Source organism: Triticum aestivum, chromosome 7D, assembly GCF_018294505.1.
Source record: "Triticum aestivum cultivar Chinese Spring chromosome 7D, IWGSC CS RefSeq v2.1, whole genome shotgun sequence".
NCBI lineage: Eukaryota > Viridiplantae > Streptophyta > Magnoliopsida > Poales > Poaceae > Triticum > Triticum aestivum.
In genome coordinates, this window is record NC_057814.1 from 215,127,333 (window position 1) to 215,133,715 (window position 6,383).

A 6,383-nucleotide genomic window follows, 5' to 3' on the forward strand; every position below is an offset into this window, starting at 1 on the left:
GGCGACGGAGCCAGGCGGCGGCGGCGCGGGCAGGCGGGCCTCGGCGGCGGCGCGGGCAGGCGAGCCACGTGGTGGTGCGGGCGGCGGTGGACGTTGTCCGGCGCGGGCGGACGCGTCCGGCGGCGCGGTTGGAAAATTTCTAGGGTTCGTCTGCAGTTGCGTTTTTCGGGATGCCCACATATAAATAGGTAGAGGGAGCTAGGGGACTCCAAATGAGGTGCGGTTTTCGCCCACACGATCGTGATCGAACGACCTAGAGCATGGAAGAGAGTTTGGTGGGTTTTGGGCTGGTTTTAGAGGGTTTTTTTTGCTGGACACTCAAATGGACTTTGCGGATGCCCGGTTAACCGTTGGAGTACCAAACGACCTCCGAATGGAACGAAACTTGACCGGTAGTCTCCGGGTGGAATATTAAGACCACTTAACAAGCCTCGGTCCATTCCGAAAAAGTTTGACACACGCACACGAAAGAAAACAAGAGGGGTGCACCGGAGGAGATAGGAGCGCCGGATTGGAAAACGGACAACGGGGAAAATGCTCGGATGCATGAGACGAACACGTATGCAAATGCAAGGCACATGATGACATGATATGAAAATGCATGACATGACAAAATACAAAACGAAAGACAAAACCCGACAACGGAGGGAAAAACATATCACATTGCCGGAAATGGCAAGAGTCGGAGTTACAAATATGGCAAGTTACATGCGGGGTGTTACAACACTCCACCACTACGAGAGGATCTCGTCCCGAGATCTAGGACTGAAAGAACTCCGGATATTCGGAACGGAGATGGTCCTCGCGTTCCCAGGTGGCTTCCCGGTCAGAGTGGTGCGACCACTTCACTTTCAGGAATTTGATAGACTTGTTGCGAGTCTTGCGCTTAGTTTCTTCAAGAATAGCAACGGGGTGCTCATGATAAGACAAATATTCTTGGAGGTCAATCTCTTCGAAGTTGATAGTGCGCTCAGGCGTCTTGAAGCACTTGTGGAGCTGTGACACGTGGAACACATCGTGCACGTTCGCGAAGTTGGAAGGAAGTTCAAGTTGATAGGCGAGGTCGCCTCTTTTACCAATGATCTTGAAAGGACCCATGTATCTAGGGGCAAGCTTCCCTTTGATACCGAAGCGACGAGTGCCTTTCATTGGAGAGACGCGGAGGTAGACATGGTCTCCGATCTCGAAAGCCAAATCACGATGCTTACTATCATAGTAACTCTTCTGACGCGATTGCGCGGCTTTGAGATTATCACGGATGACTTTACACATTTCTTCAGCTTCAGTGATTAAGTCATTGCCAAGAAGTTGGCGTTCACCAGTCTCTGACCAATTGAGAGGGGTACGACACTTTCTGCCATAGAGAATCTCGAATGGGGCCTTGCCCGAACTCGCTTGGAAGCTGTTGTTGTAGGAGAATTCAGCATATGGAAGACAATCTTCCCATTTCATGCCAAAGGAAATGACACAAGCCCTGAGCATATCTTCAAGAATTTGATTGACTCGCTCGACTTGGCCACTAGTTTGAGGGTGAAAAGCTGTGCTGAAGCGAATGTTTGTGCCCATGGCCTTCTGGAAGGAATCCCAGAACTTAGAGGTGAAGATGCTTCCACGATCAGAAGAAATCAATTGTGGAATGCCGTGCAAGGAGACAATTCTGGAGGTGTAGAGCTCTGCCAGCTGAGCTGCTGTGATGGATTCTTTGATTGGAAGGAAATGAGCCACTTTAGAGAGCTTGTCGATGACAACGAAGATAGCATCATTTCCGCGCTTGGACTTTGGAAATCCAGTCACGAAGTCCATTTCGATATGATCAAACTTCCATTCTGGGATAGCAAGAGGTTGGAGGAGACCGCTGGTCGTTGGTGTTCTGCTTTCACTCTTCGGCAGACATCACATTCATTCACGAATTGAGCAATTTCTCGCTTCATTCGAGTCCACCAATACGACTGCTTGAGGTCATGATACATCTTTGTACTTCCAGGATGAATGGAAAGGAGAGAATTGTGCGCTTTGTTCATTATGACTTTCCTTAGATCACCATTCGGAACCACAATTCGGTCCTCGAAGAACAAAGTGTCTCTGTCATCAATGCGATAGCACTTGTATTTGGAAAGACCCTTGTCGATACCACGTTTCACCTTCTTCACCATGGCATCCAGGAGTTGTGCCTCACGAATTTGATCTTCCAAAGTAGGAGATACTATGAGGTTGGCAAGAACGCCTTGAGGAACAACTTGGAGATTCAGCTTGCGGAAAGCTTCACAAAGATCCGGTTGGAAAGGCTTGAGAATTAAGCTGTTGCAATAAGCTTTCCCGCTTAACGCATCTGCAATGACATTTTCTTTGCCTGGAGTATATTCAATACTCGGATTGTACTCTTGAATCATTTCGACCCATCGAGTCTGCCTGAGGTTGAGGTTGGGCTGAGTGAAGATATACTTGAGGCTCTTGTGATCAGTGAAAATGTCCACTTGTCTTCCCAACAAGAGATGTCTCCACGTAATCAACGCATGGACAACTGCCGCCAACTCAAGATCGTGAGTGGGGTAGTTCTTCTCGTTGGGCTTCAACTGCCGAGAGGTATAGGCCACAACTTTCTTCTCTTGCATTAACACAACACCGAGACCTTGGAGAGAAGCATCACAGAAAACTTCATACGGCTTGGATTCATCAGGAGGAGTCAAGACAGGAGCTGTGACTAGTTTCTCTTTGAGGGTGTTGAAAGCAACGTCACACTCAGGAGACCAGACATACTTCACATGCTTCTGTAGGAGGTTGGAAAGAGGCTTTGCAATCTTGGAGAAATTCTCAACGAATCTTCGGCAATAGCTTGCAAGACACCCAGAAAACTGCGGAGCTGCTTGACATTTTGAGGAGGTTCCCAATCCAGAACTGCGGACACCTTCTCGGGGTTAACAGCGATGCCCTTGGCAGAGATGATGTGACCAAGGAAAAGAACTTCATCGAGCCAAAACTCACATTTGGAGAACTTCGCATAGAATTGATACTCTCTGAGCTTGTCGAGCACCATCGCAAATGTTTGGCATGATCCTGCTTGTTCTTGGAGAAGACCAAGATATCATCGAGATACACCAGAACGAATTCGTTGGTATAGGGGTTGAAGATGAAATTCATCATCCGAGAGAACATTGGAGGAGCATTGACAAGGCCGAAAGACACGACAGTATATTCATAAGAACCAAAGCTTGTTTTGAATGCTGTCTTGGGAATATCTTCTTCACGAATGCGAATCTGATGATAACCCATACGAAAGTCAAGCTTCGAGAATACTTTAGCCCCTTTGAGTTGCTCAAATAGCTCATTGATGTTGCGAAGTGGATACTTGTTCTTGATTGTCTTCTTGTTCAATGGACGGTAGTCGACACAAAGTCGGTCCGTGCCATCCTTCTTCTTGACAAAAAGAACACCACAACCCCATGGAGAAGAACTCGGTCTGATCAAACCCAAACGCTCTTGTTCATCGAGCTGCTTCTTCAATTCCTTCAGCTCGTTGGGTCCAAGCTTGTATGGACGCTTGCAAACGGGTTCAGTGCCAGGCTCTAGTTCGATAACGAACTCAACTGGCCGATGAGGAGGCATACCCGGAAGCTCTTCTGGAAAGACATCTTGATACTCGCAAACGACTGGAATTTGAGAGATGGCATTCAATTCGCCCTTCTCATTGAGAGAGAAAAACCGAATGGTTTCATCACGAGCCGCAAAAATAATCACATCCTCAGACGAGTGTGTCAATTGAATTTCCCTGGCAGCACAATCAAGTTGAGCCTTGTGCTTAGAAAGCCAGTCCATCCCGAGAATAAGATCAATATCCGAGTCACCAAGAACAATTGGAGAAGACTGAAATTTATAGTCGCCCATCTTGATGGAAACATCGGGAGCAACCAAACTAGAAGACAAAAGCTTTCCCGGAGAAACAACTTGCATAACTTTGGATAAAATCTCTGTGTCAACATTGTGCTTCGATGCAAATGGGTATGACAAGAAAGAATGCGATGCACCAGTATCAAAAAGAACTTTTGCAGGAATATCATTAACTGAGAGAGTACCCATTATCACATCAGTAGATTCCTCCGCTTGAGCTGCATTCATCATGTTCACCTTTGCAGACTTTGGATTATGCTTGACCACTGCATTGCTGGAAGATCTGACAGGAGGAGGAGGAGGAAGACGCCTCTGGTTGAAGCACTTGTTAGCATAGTGACCTTTCTGCTGACATTTGTTGCAAGTCACCTCTGAGAGTGGACGGTGATAAGGAGCATTGGACTTTGGAGCTTGATTCTGAGACTTGTTCTGATAGCCAGAGTTGGAAGAGTTTGAAGAACCATGGCTACCTTTGTTCTTCTACTGGTAAGGCTGACGAAACGGAGGAGGAGGAGGCAACCAGAACTTCTGTTGCTTAGCTGTCACAAGTGAGGAAGAAGAAGACTGAACTGCGTCTCTGACTCTCTTCTTAGAAGCCTCACACTTGAGCTGAGCAGCCTCTTGCTTCAGTGCCATATTGTAGAATTGATCAAACTGAGTAGGCTCAACAAGAACGAGAGCTAACTGCAGATCCTCTTTAAGGCCACCTCTGAAGTGATAGATCATGTTCTTCTCATCAGGAACGTCTTGTTTAGCGAAGCGAGCAAGTTTCTGAAACTGAATATTGTATTGATACACAGACATGTTTCCTTGCTTGAGATTGCGGAACTCCTCACGCTTGCTCTCAACAACACTTTGTGGAATGTGGTGCGCTTTGAAGTCCCAACAGAAGTCAGTCCAAGTGATCACACGACCTCCTCTGGAATCTTTGTATTGTTGAAACCAATCAGCAGCTTGGTCCTTGAGCTGGAAAGAAGCAAACTTGACATAGTCCTCAGGCCTGACATTGCTACATTCAAAATGCTTGTTGATGTCCACGAGCCAATCATCGGCATCCGTGGCCTCGGCACAGTAGCTGAAAGACTTGGCTGATTTGCGAGAAACTGGTTGAGAGTGGCAAAGTGAAACTGATTGTTGCCTTGACCTTGATTGCCTTGATTGCCTTGCCATTGAGTACGTCCTTGCAAGAGTTGCAGAATCATCTGAGCATTGGCATTGGTGGCTGCCATGATTGCTTGCCATGCCTCCGGAGGTGGAGGTGGTGGCGGAGGGTTCGCTTGACTCCCTTCATTGCGATCCGGATTCTGACGCGTTGGCGGAGACATCCTGAAGAGGGTGACATCCGTTAGCATCTTGATAGACAAATAGATAAGTAGAATCAACGGATAGAAATTGCAACATCTAGTCTTCACAATAAACATTCGCACGAAGATGAACTAATGAATTCCGTAGTAAATCATCACACTTCCATAAGTTGAGAAGCCACTTGAAAAAGATATGGAATGAACATATGAATTCGAAGCAACTCGAATACCACAATACAAAATAAAGCAAAGTATTGGCTTGCAGAATAAGCCGGAACAAACATATGATAGATATTTCGTCCGAAGTTTTTGTGGTGGGGCCCACACGGGCTCAATCGTACAGCACCATCATGTGCAAGGCTGTGCACATGACATACGAAGCGTCCCCGAGTCGGCAAAGCCATGGACTCTTTAAGACACAACGAGACCACTGTAAAATCAACCGTATACAGGCGGACCAGTAGACGTCGAACCCCAATCTCATATCATGCGTCTGTCGGAAAGAAATCCTAAGGCTACTTGAATTCCCACTTATAAACTCACGAAACTTTCTGGTTATGCAATCTGGTGTAGGGGATACAGGGGACACAAAATATATATCACCCAAACTAGCAATCCCTAGATCCAACTGTATCCATCCGTCAACACATAACCAAGAAACCTTCGGAAATCGTTTACCTCAACCTTCGAAAACCATCTGTTATACAAGTTATGGCAATACTCCCGAACTCCCGCCCCAGTACTGGGTGGCGTCGAGGTGATCTCACCAACAACTGCATAAAAGAGATTTCGATGTCGGCGAAACTCAGGTATTCCAGAACTGCAACGATAAAATTGTGACGACAACACCTCGGAGCTCAACTCCCCGGGACACTGCCACAACCCCTAAATGACAGGAGGCACCAAGAACAATATTCTCGTCACAAATCGATCGGAACGATTCCAAGATACCCGCATGATCCTAAATTTTTTTTTAGTGAAATTTGAGGAGAGAATAGTCAAAACTTCTACGTCAGGAGACCTCACCAGAGCGACGAAGGGGCTGAGGAGTAAAAAGAATCCTACTCTCCGATTTATATAATCCTAAGACTCAAAACATTTTGTTCTAGACTCAACAACGCCAGCGATTCGATCAAGCAGGGGGCTCCTAAGTCGGGGAAGGCTCTGATTACAAACTTGTAACGCCCACGATGC